The 13,943-nt window shown below is 41.4% G+C and overlaps 2 protein-coding genes across 11 annotated transcripts in view; one reads left to right on the top strand and one right to left on the bottom strand.

The window, feature by feature from the left end:
• The window catches only part of PRELID2 (PRELI domain containing 2), a 182,432-nt gene that overhangs the window by 71,730 nt on the left and 96,759 nt on the right, over positions 1 to 13,943 (top strand). The gene's annotated exons all lie outside the window — the stretch shown is intronic.
• The window catches only part of SH3RF2 (SH3 domain containing ring finger 2), a 477,535-nt gene that overhangs the window by 444,296 nt on the left and 19,296 nt on the right, over positions 1 to 13,943 (bottom strand). For all 10 annotated transcript variants that reach the window (XM_068277518.1, XM_068277521.1, XM_068277522.1 and 7 more), the window contains exon 2: positions 9,424 to 9,497. The gene's annotated coding sequence lies outside the window, so the exon portion shown is untranslated. The remainder of the gene's footprint in view (positions 1 to 9,423; positions 9,498 to 13,943) is intronic.

Raw genomic sequence — 13,943 nt, 5'->3', positions numbered from 1 at the left:
TGATGCCATTTTGGAAAGAGGACACCCAAAAGTATTCCGTGAGGTGCATGGTGAGTTCATAGAATGTTTTATTTTTTGTCACAAGTTAGCAGAAATTGTGGTTTTGTGGTTTTTTTTTGTTTTTTCACAAAATGTCATTTTCCGCTAACTTGTGACAAAAAATAACATTTTCTATGAACTCACCATGGCCCTCATGGAATACCTTAGCGTGTATTCTTTCCAAAATGGGGTCATTTGTGGGGTTTGTTAACTGTCCTGGCAAGTGGGCGGGGTGCTAAATTTTGAGCACCCCTGTAAAGCCTAAAGGTACTCATTGGACTCTGGGCCCCTTAGCGCAGTTAGGGTGCAAAAAAGTGCCACACATGTGGTATCGCCGTACTCGGGAGAAGTAGTACAATGTGTTTTGTGGTGTATTTTTACACATACCCATGCTGGGTGGGAGAAATACCTCTGTAAATGACAATCTTTTGATTTTTTTACACACAATTGTCCATTTACAGAGTTATTTCTCCCACCCAGCATGGGTATGTGTAAAAATACACCCCAAAACACATTGTACTACTTCTCCCGAGTACGGCGATACCACATGTGTGGCACTTTTTTGCACCCTAACTGCGCTAAAGGGCCCAAAGTCCAATGAGTACCTTTAGGATTTCACAGGTCATTTTGCGGAATTTGATTTCCAGACTACTCCTCACGGTTTAGGGCCCCTAAAATGCCAGGGCAGTATAGGAACCCCACAAATGACCCCATTTTAGAAAGAAGACACCCCAAGGTATTCCGTTAGGAGTATGGTGAGTTCATAGAAGATTTTATTTTTTGTCAAAAGTTAGCGGAAAATTGATTTTTATTGTTTTTTTCACAAAGTGTCATTTTCCACTAACTTGTGACAAAAAATAAAATCTTCTATGAACTCACCATACTCCTAACGGAATACCTTGGGGTGTCTTCTTTCTAAAATGGGGTCATTTGTGGGGTTCCTATACTGCCCTGGCATTTTAGGGGCCCTAAACCGTGAGGAGTAGTCTGGAAATCAAATTCCGCAAAATGACCTGTGAAATCCTAAAGGTACTCATTGGACTTTGGGCCCTTTAGCGCAGTTAGGGTGCAAAAAAGTGCCACACATGTGGTATTGCCGTACTCGGGAGAAGTAGTAAAATGTGTTTTGGGGTGTATTTTTACACATACCCATGCTGGGTGGGAGAAATAACTCTGTAAATGGACAATTGTGTGTAAAAAAATCAAAAGATTGTCATTTACAGAGGTATTTCTCCCACCCAGCATGGGTATGTGTAAAAATACACCCCAAAACACATTGTACTACTTCTCCCGAGTACGGCGATACCACATGTGTGGCACTTTTTTGCACCCTAACTGCGCTAAAGGGCCCAAAGTCCAATGAGTACCTTTAGGATTTCACAGGTCATTTTGCGGAATTTGATTTCCAGACTACTCCTCACGGTTTAGGGACCCTAAAATGCCAGGGCAGTATAGGAACCCCACAAATGACCCCATTTTAGAAAGAAGACACCCCAAGGTATTCCGTTAGGAGTATGGTAAGTTCATAGAAGATTTTATTTTTTGTCAAAAGTTAGCGGAAAATTGATTTTTATTGTTTTTTTCACAAAGTGTCATTTTCCACTAACTTGTGACAAAAAATAAAATCTTCTATGAACTCACCATACTCCTAACGGAATACCTTGGGGTGTCTTCTTTCTAAAATGGGGTCATTTGTGGGGTTCCTATACTGCCCTGGCATTTTAGGGGCCCTAAACCGTGAGGAGTAGTCTGGAAATCAAATTCCGCAAAATGACCTGTGAAATCCTAAAGGTACTCATTGGACTTTGGGCCCTTTAGCGCAGTTAGGGTGCAAAAAAGTGCCACACATGTGGTATCGCCGTACTCGGGAGAAGTAGTACAATGTGTTTTGTGGTGTATTTTTACACATACCCATGCTGGGTGGGAGAAATACCTCTGTAAATGACAATCTTTTGATTTTTTTACACACAATTGTCCATTTACAGAGTTATTTCTCCCACCCAGCATGGGTATGTGTAAAAATACACCCCAAAAAACATTGTACTACTTCTCCCGAGTACGGCAATACCACATGTGTGGCACTTTTTTGCACCCTAACTGCGCTAAAGGGCCCAAAGTCCAATGAGTACCTTTAGGATTTCACAGGTCATTTTGCGGAATTTGATTTCCAGACTACTCCTCACGGTTTAGGGCCCCTAAAATGCCAGGGCAGTATAGGAACCCCACAAATGACCCCATTTTAGAAAGAAGACACCCCAAGGTATTCCGTTAGGAGTATGGTAAGTTCATAGAAGATTTTATTTTTTGTCAAAAGTTAGCGGAAAATTGATTTTTATTGTTTTTTTCACAAAGTGTCATTTTCCACTAACTTGTGACAAAAAATAAAATCTTCTATGAACTCGCCATACACCTAACGGAATACCTTGGGGTGTCTTCTTTCTAAAATGGGGTCATTTGTGGGGTTCCTATACTGCCCTGGCATTTTAGGGGCCCTAAACCGTGAGGAGTAGTCTGGAAATCAAATTCCGCAAAATGACCTGTGAAATCCTAAAGGTACTCATTGGACTTTGGGCCCTTTAGCGCAGTTAGGGTGCAAAAAAGTGCCACACATGTGGTATCGCCGTACTCGGGAGAAGTAGTACAATGTGTTTTGTGGTGTATTTTTACACATACCCATGCTGGGTGGGAGAAATACCTCTGTAAATGACACTCTTTTGATTTTTTTACACACAATTGTCCATTTACAGAGTTATTTCTCCCACCCAGCATGGGTATGTGTAAAAATACACCCCAAAACACATTTTACTACTTCTCCCGAGTACGGCAATACCACATGTGTGGCACTTTTTTGCACCCTAACTGCGCTAAAGGGCCCAAAGTCCAATGAGTACCTTTAGGATTTCACAGGTCATTTTGCGGAATTTGATTTCCAGACTACTCCTCACGGTTTAGGGCCCCTAAAATGCCAGGGCAGTATAGGAACCCCACAAATGACCCCATTTTAGAAAGAAGACACCCCAAGGTATTCCGTTAGGTGTATGGCGAGTTCATAGAAGATTTTATTTTTTGTCACAAGTTAGTGGAAAATGACACTTTGTGAAAAAAACAATAAAAATCAATTTTCTGCTAATTTTTGACAAAAAATAAAATCTTCTATGAACTTACCATACTCCTAACGGAATACCTTGGGGTGTCTTCTTTCTAAAATGGGGTCATTTGTGGGGTTCCTATACTGCCCTGGCATTTTAGGAGCCCTAAACCGTGAGGAGTAGTCTGGAAATCAAATTCCGCAAAATGACCTGTGAAATCCTAAAGGTACTCATTGGACTTTGGGCCCTTTAGCGCAGTTAGGGTGCAAAAAAGTGCCACACATGTGGTATCGCCGTACTCGGGAGAAGTAGTACAATGTGTTTTGGGGTGTATTTTTACACATACCGATGCTGGGTGGGAGAAATAACTCTGTAAATGGACAATTGTGTGTAAAAAAATCAAAAGATTGTCATTTACAGAGGTATTTCTCCCACCAAGTATGGGTATGTGTAAAAATACACCCCAAAACACATTATAGTACTTCTACTGAGTATGGCAATACCACATGTGTGGCACTTTTTTGCACCCTAACTGCGCTAAGGGGTCCAAAGTCCAATGAGCACCTTTAGGCTTTACAGGGGTGCTTACAATTTAGCACCCCCCAAAATGTCAGGACAGTAAACACACCCCACAAATGACCCCATTTTGGAAAGTAGACACTTCAAGGTATTCAGAGAGGGGCATGGTGAGTCCGTGGCAGATTTCATTTTTTTTTTGTCGCAAGTTAGCAGAAATGGAAACTTTTTTTTTTTTTTTTTTTTGTCATTAAGTGTCATTTTCCGCTTACTTGTGACAAAAAATAATATCTTCTATGAACTCACTATGCCTCTCAGTGAATACTTTGGGATGTCTTCTTTCCAAAATGGGGTCATTTGGGGGGTATTTATACTATCCTGGAATTCTAGCCCCTCATGAAACATGACAGGGGGTCAGAAAAGTCATAGATGCTTGAAAATGGGAAAATTCACTTTTTGCACCATAGTTTGTAAACGCTATAACTTTTACCCAAACCAATAAATATACACTGAATGGTTTTTTTTTTAATCAAAAACATGTTTGTGCACATTTTTCGCGCTGCATGTATACAGAAATTTTACTTTATTTGAAAACTGTCAGCACAGAAAGTTAAAAAAATCATTTTTTTGCCAAAATTCATGTCTTTTTTGATGAATATAATAAAAAGTAAAAATCGCAGGAGCAATCAAATAGCACCAAAAGAAAGCTTTATTAGTGACAAGAAAAGGAGCCAAAATTCATTTAGGTGGTAGGTTGTATGAGCGAGCAATAAACCGTGAAAGCTGCAGTGGTCTGAATGGAAAAAAAGTGCCTGGTCCTTAAGGGTTAGAAAGACTGTAGTCCTCAAGTGGTTAAACATGGCAGTTTTGTAAGTGACTGAAAGACAGTATGTATGAAGAATGGGTCACTTTAAAATAATAGCTAAAGAGCAGGTGTAATGCTCGGCATACACCTAGCCAATAATGCGCCGGATCGAGCCGCTGGCTCGATGCCGGCACATCCCCGCTCGTGCGCGCCGGATCGAGCGGGGAATCTATCCGGCAGGTCATCGGACCTGTCGGATATTACCAATCGAGCCATCAGCGGCTCGATTGATAAGGACTGGAAATGCCGTGTATGCCCGGCATAAGAAGCCTACCTGCAATTGGTTTTTTTTTATTTGCTAAAAGATAAGAGACTCTAGTGTTCTCCAGTCTTTCACATTGAACTTCCTCTCTCTTGGCCTTTAAAATGGAACTTAGTTAAATGTACTTTTTCTAGCTTTTGACAGTGTTGGAGAGCTGAGGCACTTCAGTCTGCCTTTTACTGCTGTCTAGCTGATTTCCTCTCCATTCTTGCAGCGTCAATTATGAAGTGAATGGACACTTGTGAGATGGACGGAGACTGCTATAGAAACCTAACTAAGTATATATTCAGTGCTTCAATTCCCTCCTCCCCCCCTTCCCCCTCAAATTCCTTCCCACACTGGGAAGGTCACTGGCATCATGCCTGTTAGTGATGTTAGTGATCCAGAGATGCCAATAATTCAGTTGATGCAAATGGTATGCTAGTTTATGCACCTTATGATTGGACCAGTCAAAAATCATCAATGACTGCTTTTGTTCTACTTGCATAAATATGCATAACGTTTGCATCAACTTGAAATTAGCATGTTATCGACTGACAATTCTGCTTGCATCTACGTTTTTCATTAATGGATACCTTAACAAATTAAAAAATGTTTTCTTCTGTTCTCCTCCTCTTTTATAAAAGCCCTACGACGTTACCTCCTTACCTCCTTACTTATCAGTGAATAAGGCGTAGGCGCTGTCCTGGCTAAGCGCGTCCTTGACCACGCGACCGGGAGCAGTCTGCACATGTGCACTACATCATGACTATGTAGTGCAAATGCTCAGAGCACTCGCGGGCGCACAGCCAAAGACTTGCTTTCCCAAGACAGCGCCTAGGCCCTAGTCACCAACTTCGGTGACCAGGAAGTACCCGTATATTCCGGCGTATAAGACGACTGGGCGTATAAGACAACCTCCCAACTTTTCTAGTTAAAATATAGTTTGGGATATACTCGCCGTATAAGACTACCCCTCTTCCAATGCACACCTAATAAAAAATTTAAAAAAATCATATGCTGGTGCTATGTATGAACAGATACTGGTGCTGTACTGTATGTGGTACCCAGTATATAACATTATATAGGCGAATGACTGGTTAGTCCTAAGTGGACTGGTCAGCTCTCCTTGCTCTACCTGTTTATCAGAGCGGTATGGAAGAATAGATTGCGCTGTGCCCATAAAACACGCCTCTTTCTCCCTTCTGGCCAACCCTTGTATCCTATTTACCTCCTTGTCAGCCTCTCAGATCTCGCACATGTGCGCCTGCCCAGCTTCACTACAGTCCTCAGCAGCGAGATCTGAGAGACGGTAACAGGATAGGGCGTATCCCCCGGCATCAATGACACCCGGCATATAAGACGACCCCTGACTGTTCAGAAGATTTCAAAGGGTTAAAAAGTAGTCTTATACGCCAGAATATACTGTAACTTCGCAGGGCCTTTATAAGAGAATGGGAAGGGCAGTGGGCATTAGGCTTCCTGTACATGACTGCTTCCTTGATTTTGAAAATTTGTGACTGCTAAGGTATCCTTGAAGCATATACAGTAGGTAAGTAAGAAAAAAATGTTTGCAATACAAACTGTATATAAACGTGTTCCACAAGCTCATTTGTGTTTTGTATTGTGAAAAGGCCCTAAAATGTCGCTTTAACCTGCTCCATGTCAAATCCTGCCACATTGTCCCAAAGCAGTTGTGTTAAGGTCTGTTGTATTGCTATCAATAATTGTATAGTTTACAGGCAAAATTGTTTCCTGTTTTGCTCGATACAGAATGCCGAATCGCAAAAGTGGTGCATGAAATATTTACTGCTCAGAAACCTTGAGTTCTGAAATATTTATGAGGATGTCTACAAACATTTTTCTTCTAAATATTATTGTAATAATATGAAGAAAGTAGCAAAACAATGGTTCAAAAAGGAAAAATGCTAAGCTTAGGGAATCTGTTGTATTTTGAGACTATAGATCTCATGCTGTAGAGACCTGTCATCCAAAGGCTTAGTTATTAGTTACCCTATCTGTAGGTTTATTAAAAAGAAAAAAAAACTCAACCCCATTTTCCCTTCCACTTAAATTCTGTGAATTTGAGTTTTTGAAGTGGTTGTGCAGAACAGAGGAGCATGGAATATGTAGGCTCTTTATCTGTTTTTAAGACTGCAATTAAACTTTGGGATGTACCGTGCAGGGCTGTGGAGTCAGTACAAAATCATCCAACACTGACTGCTCAGTTTATGAAACCACTGACTTCAGGTACCCAAAAATTGCTCCGACTTCTCGACTCCACAGCCCTGGTTCCATGGGATTGGTCTGTCTGGAGGGTAATTGAGGATCCAATTGTATATCTACCCAAGCTCATCAAGCTGTGCTGTAATCCGGTCAGCAATTACATTTGATTAATGCATTGCATACCCACGCTGGTGGAGGTGGTTGCTTCCAGCTCTGGGTGCGTTTGTTAGTTCCCGGAGCACCAAGCATTGATTTGAAGGTTATCATTGATGATCATAACAATGCTACACTATATGTGGTTCTTTCTCTATTTTTTTTCTGAGGATATTGGACATCCATAGACCTGTGCCAGATGAATAGGATGGCTGTTTAAACCAAGGAGGACAGTAATAATTGCTAACATTTTGCTAACATCTACCATCAAGTGCTGGAGATATTGGTTATGAGGACCTGGAACACTTATACACCATAATTGCATATACTTGTGGGGGTTAACTTACCTAGAGGTGTGGCGAACCAGAGTGGAGTCATATTTGCATTGTGGGACATTTTAGTACTGGAGGAGCGCAAACACTACAGCTCTTTTAGCCGGGTGCTCTGCACAGCTAGTTTTGGTGAGCACCCGGCTGTCATTGGCTCACCTCCTGTCCTCACCACCTTCTGTAAGTAGAGTTGCTCACAGAAGCATCGGCCCTGCATTCTCTCAACTCGCTCCACCCAGCTACTTTTTCATGCCACCCCTAAATATTGTCTGTAACCTAAACTAATGTCCAGCGCTGCGTAATATGTTGGCGCTTTTCAAATGTCATCCGGCGACTATTTCATGCCACCCGCCTGGAAAAAAATGTCTTGGTAGAACACTGCACTACCCCCTTGGATTGTACACGTTCAATGTTTTTAAAATAGTAATGGCTCATTCTTCCATTAAAGTGTACATTAAGGGAAAAAAGTGCCCCAAATGGGTACTCGTCTAAATAAATGGAAGCCTTTGGATAATCCAGAGCCTTCCCCAGTCCACTTCACCGTTCCAGCACTGGGAACCCAGAAGCTCATTGACAAAGGCTTGTTGGCGGAGGTCGCCTGGACTCGTGCCTGCCGTACTCACTGGGGGCAGGTTAAACAGTTTTAACACTGCTGAAAGTACACTTTAGGCCCCCTATTACACTTGGCCACTGCGTCACACCTTTGTTACGCTTTCTCACCGCAAGGGCCATGGAAGTATATGGAGTCTTACACACTTAACATGGTGTGCCATAAGTATCCAAACTGACGCATTCCCGCCACAAAGTCTGCAGCTCATTGCTGCATGATCTGTGCCTACCGCATGGATTATGCAGCAATGCAAGTCAATGGGTGACGCAGTAAGTGTAAAGGACAGGAGCACAGTGTGTCACCCATGCGCGGACTGTCGGCAATCCCATTGACTGACTTCCTGCACTGATTTCTGTGACGCTCGCACCGCAATCCACAATTGTAAAACCAGCCTCATAGGCTACTTTCACAGTAGGACGTTGTGTTTGATGCGACGTTAAGGTCGCACAACGCGGGCATAACGCAACGCATCTACACTTTCACATTGCGACATTAAAGTCGCACGTTATACAATGTATTTACTATGGAACAAAAACAGCGCATGCAAAACATTTTAAAACAGAAAAAAAAACATTACTGAGCATGTGCAACACACGTAACGCAGCAGATTCATTGCTAAATGCACAGCATGCAGCACTTTTTAATAACGCTACAAGTTACATATTAACGCAACGTGTGCACTGTGAATGTCGCACAGACTTAGTATTGCTGTTCGTTACTCTGCGTTATAATATTTTATAACGTGCGACTTTAACGTCGCACTGTGAAAGAGGCCAAAGTCTTTGCAGGCGTATGGACCAGTGCCTAATAAACCAGTTATACCTTAGAGGTGGAAATAATCCACAAAATAACAACATGTAAGTGAAAATAGTAATGTAGTAAAACAGAATCTGTTTTGTAGCATGCACACGTTTCTTTTCCACAGGTGGCTGAACTGCTCATTGTCAAGCAGTTCAACCTTTCAGCTGCTGACCACAGGCATCATTTGGCAGCAATTGCATGCATATGAATGGATGCATGTAGTAACACCACGCATGTCATGTTTGACACACTGTGGCATTAACTGGCAATGAAAAACCGTCTCATGTCACATCTGCTGTGCTCAGATGTAACTCCATTGGGGGGAGGCAGGGTTGGGTTAACCACCGTCCATGTTGAGTGCTACTAAGGACCTGGCCTTTGAATGGGAGCAGCTGACAGGCGGTAGAAGCACCACCTTGAGCTGCTCGTGGAAAGGATGCCTAAAACTTGGAGGCCATTTTACAATGACAAGATGGGGTTGCAGAAGGCAGTTAATTGCAAGAATCCATACACAATAAGACAAAGGAGAGCAACAGGGGATAGAATGGACTTACTGCATCAAAAAGGTCTCTCACAGGCAGAATTCTCATTGAAGTTGGGTTTTTCTAGATGTGAAGTTTAAGCTCTTCTGCAAAATACAAAGGGAATGTTAAGGACCAATAATATAATGGTCTGCAAAAGATTATTAGTGCCACAGTTTAAAAACACATCATGACAACTTCCCATTCGAAGAAACATGAAATCAAATGTAACAGAACCCTGTGGAACCCTGCTACAGATGTCCACAGTCTAGACTAGAGTGATCAGGTTGTGCAAAAAAAAAAAAAACACAAAAGAACTGTGGTTTTCTATCCTAAAATACTGTATACGCTTAAGTATAAGTCTAGAAATTGAGGTCTGATTCACTTCATAAAAGTATAGGGGTCAACTTATACACGAGACACTGGCAACACTGAGCAATGTGTGTACTATCAGTGACATTCCCATTTGCAGCAATTTACCCAGTGGTAAGTGATAATTTGAGGAAAGGAAATGCCAAGAAAACACAAGTCTGAAGGTCCTGGCCACAACAAATAACAAGGAAAAAGGCAGGGGGGGGGGGGTACTGGGCTGCATAAAAGGGAGTAAATAATTGCAGCACTTGGGGGCCTGAAGGAGGTATTGGCTGGACTTAAGGGACAGGAGGGGTTAATGGCTGCAATACTGTATGCAGTGCAGTCATTAACCCCTCCTGAGCCCCAAGTGCAGCCATTAATGTTGCTGGGTAAACTCATACTTGAGTCAATAAAAAAATTCCAGCTTAAGAGGGTCGAATATTGGAGTCGACTTACACACGAGGTCGGCTTGTATTCAAGTATATACTGGTAACAACCGATGGTGCTCAGCTCATTGAATTGTATGCATGTGTTTTTAGGAGAATTGATGTGGTTTTTAATCCCCAAATGGGGAAGGGAAGGCTGAGCCCAAAAATGTACCAGAACAAAACCAACAATTCTACAACAAAATCCATTATTTTAGCAGAAAATGTTAAAGATACACTGAGGCTAAGTTCACAGTTGACGTTGCGTTTTTGGTGCGACGTTAAGGTCCCACCGCAGGTAGTAACGCAAGGCAAAAGCATAATGTGTTAGTACACATTATGGTGTATTGCGTTGCGTTTAGCTGTCATTTCAATGCAACCTTAACATCACATCAAATGCGCCGCTATCGTGGCAAACGGCGCATGCGTTAGTTTTTTTTTAAATTAAAACCAAAATCCACTGAGCATGTGCAAACGCAGTAACGCAGCCTATAACGTGGAAAACGCACTGCAAGCACTACTTTCACAGAACATGCTGCATTACACTATAACGCAACGCATGCACTGTGAATGTAGCATTGACTTTGCATTGCAGTGCGTTTGTACACGTTAGAAAGGGCTATAACGCGAGACTTTAACGTCGCAAGGTGAACCTACCCTTAAGTGGGAAAAAAATTATGATATGATTTGTATGTGCAGTACAGCTAAGAAATAAAGCATTAGGAGCAGAGACGTAAGTCTAATGTTCTTTCCAGTACAGGAAGAGTTAAAGCAGTAGGATCAGCCATACTATGCCAGGGAAAAAAACACATATATAAGTAGATAAATACTTTATCTACTTACTTAACACATGTATTATACTATCCACGTTTTGATTTCAGTGAATGTTATAAAATAAATGACGAGAATTCTGTTCCTGGTTGGGGCCATGTCTTTTGCCCACAGTTAAGGCTAACTCGTGATGTCATTTCTGCCCTTTATTTTTTTTTCTTGTCTCCTCCAATCGCTGAGTCGCCTCAGCCTTGCTTGTAAACACAAGTGAGTAGGGGATTAGGTTTCAGATAAGCAGCTGGCAGGGAAATAAAGGGAAGAGGAGGAATAGATTATAGGTAAGAACCCCCAGCATGCAATTCTTTGGCAGCAACTACTAAAGGGCCAGTGCTCCTTAAGAATGTGATAACTCCAAATCGTAACAGCAGAAAAAGTTTTGAAAGTTTTGAATGCAGGCTTAGCATCTTTATCACTTAATACACTCAGTTCAGTTGCTGTTGAAATTTGATTTTTATGGTGACGATACCGCTTTAAGAAACTCCAGTTATCATTGCAAATTGCCATTGACCTCCACGACTTTCAAAGTCGCAGAGAGCTCTGTGTTTCAAGGCTGTTATCTTAAAGAGACTCCGTAACAAAAATTACATCCTGTTTTTTATCATCCTACAAGTTCCAAAAGCTATTCTAATGTGCTCTGACTTACTGCAGCACGTTCTACTATCACCATCTCTGCAATAAATCAACTTATCTCTCTCTTGTCAGACTTGTCAGCCTGTGTCTGGAAGGCTGCCAAGTTCTTCAGTGTTGTGGTTCTGTGATGCATCTCCCCCCTCCTGGCCCCTCTATGCACACTGCCTGTGTATAATGATCTCTTGAGATACAAAAGGAAGGATGTATACAGCCTGCTTGTGTATGAATGTATTTTCTATGTGTGGAAATACTGTACATCAACCTACTGTTTTTAACCACTTTTAATGCGGCGAGGAGCGGCGAAATTGTGACAGAGGGTAATAGGAGATGTCCCCTAACGCACTGGTATGTTTACTTTTGTGCGATTTTAACAATACAGATTCTCTTTAAGGCAGGGAACACACTTGACTTTCAGTTTTCCGCGCGCGTTTTCCTGCATACTTTTTCTGCACACCAAGTGTGTCTCTATGCAGGAAACCGCGCGCGTTTTTTCATAGCAGCTGATGTAATTGATACAAAAAACTGACAACATGTGCAGAGTCATGATGCAGAATGTCAGTTTTTTTTCTCCGCGCGAACAACATATTAAGTGTGTACTAGCCCATTGATTAACATGAGTTCTCAGTTTTTCTGTGCAGAAAACGCGTACGAAAACTGTCAAGTGTGTTCCCTGCCTAACTGTATTGTTTTTTTCTTTTGCAGAGAACAGTTCAGGACAGGTCAAAAGTTCACTGCCTGTTCTGTAAAAAACATTTAGAATGCTGACTAGTGTATAAACTGCAAATAATAGAGAAAGATGCAATGTTATAAAAAAAAAGCTGTACAACTGAAAATAAAAATGAGAATTTTTTTTGCAACTAATGTTCTAGTTATTATCTGTACTACACAACCAATTCATTATATCATATTTGTTTTCACTTCAGTGTCTCTTTAAAAGGTGTATAAAACCACACAAGAAAACTGCAAAATCACCTGCCTGTGGTGCTGAGTAACAGTACAATTATATTGTGTGCTTGTCAGTACTGCACGGCTTGGTATACAAGCACTTGCATCAATTCATTTTTTTATACCCCTGCATATACGTTAAGGTGAAATTCTTCCACTGTTGAGAAATGGGCAATTCATGTAGTTCTACTTTACACATTGTTAGCAGGTATGGCATTTTTTATGGCATGTTTACCAGCAGCAAAATTACATCCCATAATAGGAAGTCAGCAGATCAATAGGAAATGAGTTAGCAGTGGTGGCCATATTTGTGAACCTGAGTTTCCATCACGGCACACAGGCTCATAAATGCCATTGCCCAGCTGACTTCATGTTGATCATTGTGGGAAGGAAGTTTGCTGCTGGTGAACACATCATATGGTTAATTCCATCCCTACCCGAACACCATTCTAACTTCATAGAGGTGTCCCTTTAAAGAGAACCTGAACTGAAAATAAAAAGTCAAAATACCATACACAGGTCATACTTACCTCCTGTGTAGTCTACTCCTCAATCTCTTTCTCCTCTCCTGCGTCCCTTTTGTCCACTATGATCAATGGAATTCTCCGTCCTCCATTTTAAAAATGGCTGTTACCCCATAGCAGCTTCCTGTTCAGCACACTGTTAAACTGTAATATCACCCACTTGAGCCATAGGGAAACGTGGACATTACCTTGCACATTCAGTTGTAACTGACAGCTGTTGATATATAAGTGACAGCAACTCTAATATTTCAGTTCTGACAAAATATTGTCAGAACTGTAAGGGATCACTGTGAAAGAAAATGGTGAGCCTCTGAGAGGAACTGACGGTGAGGTTAGTATGTAAGATTCATTTGCAGCTACGTCACGTGTTTCTTTTAAATAATTTTACTTGCTTTAGGTTCCCTTTAAACTACTTAATAATATTCTGTTATTATTATTTATTTATTTTCCGCACTGAGTAATTTACATCACTAACAACCCTTTTTCACTGACCGCTTTCCGACACTCAGAAAATCGCAGGGTCATTGCAGTGTCCTTTTCCCACTGTGGCGCTTGGACGTGATTCAATTTTTACCTAAGCGCAGTCACACTGCTTGCTCCAGTCTTCCTGCAATTGCATTTAGCCCTCTTGCACACTACATGCGATTCCGATTTGTTGTTTTTTTACGTCCGATTTTTGATTCCGATTGAAAAACTTGGCAGCATGCAGTACGTTTTTTAATCTGAATCAAAAATCGGATCAGATAAAATCGGAATTGTATGTAGTGTGCAAGAGGCCTTAGGTTGTAGTCTATGGAAGTGGACGAAAATCGCAGTACTATGCAATTTACCTATGCGGCATGAA

The sequence above is a fragment of the Hyperolius riggenbachi genome, chromosome 3 (genome assembly GCF_040937935.1).
Source record: "Hyperolius riggenbachi isolate aHypRig1 chromosome 3, aHypRig1.pri, whole genome shotgun sequence".
Classification (NCBI taxonomy): domain Eukaryota; kingdom Metazoa; phylum Chordata; class Amphibia; order Anura; family Hyperoliidae; genus Hyperolius; species Hyperolius riggenbachi.
This window is presented reverse-complemented; position numbering and strand designations above follow the sequence as displayed.